The following is an 845-nucleotide window of genomic DNA, read 5'->3' as shown; positions in this document are numbered from 1 at the left end:
CCTCCTCTTCCCTCAGCCTGCTACTTCATCGATTTCATCCCCACCAACTCTTTCGCTTCTCTTCCTCCCCCCGCTCACACTCGCTCCTTTCAGTAAGCTACGTCACAGTCTTAAAAATCGGACAGATGTGCAATGAAATTCCAACTCCAATTAACCCTTTCGCTTCGACCAACGTCTCCAGGGAGGGGGCAGGGTTTGACCAACTAGGTGAAGACGAACCCTTTCTCACAACCCCAAAGATAAGCCTTTTTATCTAATAGCATGCAGAGCTTATGAATTTTGCGAACATCCTGACCATGGCTCAGCTATTTAATTCACCTGATCCTGGACTGCAACGGTTAGGCTACTGTAGCTCATTGAGATAGCTTACTGTGTTGTGCTTTTGTGTCCATCCATGCTACACAAACCTATTATTACCTTTAGCCTGATGACGGACTGCAGATTTAACTGTAAACAATTGTGTCCATATTTTCCTTTATTATTATTATTATTACTAGTAGTGGTAGTAGTAGTAGTAGTAGTAGTAGTAATAGCAGTAGTAGTAGTAGTGGTTGAATTCTTCTTATTATTGTGTGATTATTATAATAGTACCCTGTTACTATTATTATTAGGCATAGTGGCCTATTAGTAATAACAAAAGTTATTAGTCATGAATATGCAATTATAAGAATCGCATTACAGTCTTATTGACTATTGAAAATATATTTATATTGACTACATGGTGTAGACTCTCACCACCCATTTTGGAATACCTAAATCTGCATCTCTCCATAGGGCTCATCTGAATTATATTATAATGTCCTCCTGCTTTAAAGCTTTTTTTCTTTTTTTCTTATTTTGGAGAT

Source organism: Salvelinus sp. IW2-2015, linkage group LG6.1, assembly GCF_002910315.2.
Source record: "Salvelinus sp. IW2-2015 linkage group LG6.1, ASM291031v2, whole genome shotgun sequence".
Taxonomy (NCBI): domain Eukaryota; kingdom Metazoa; phylum Chordata; class Actinopteri; order Salmoniformes; family Salmonidae; genus Salvelinus; species Salvelinus sp. IW2-2015.
The sequence above is the reverse complement of the archived record's forward strand: the minus strand, read 5'-3'. Positions refer to the sequence as shown.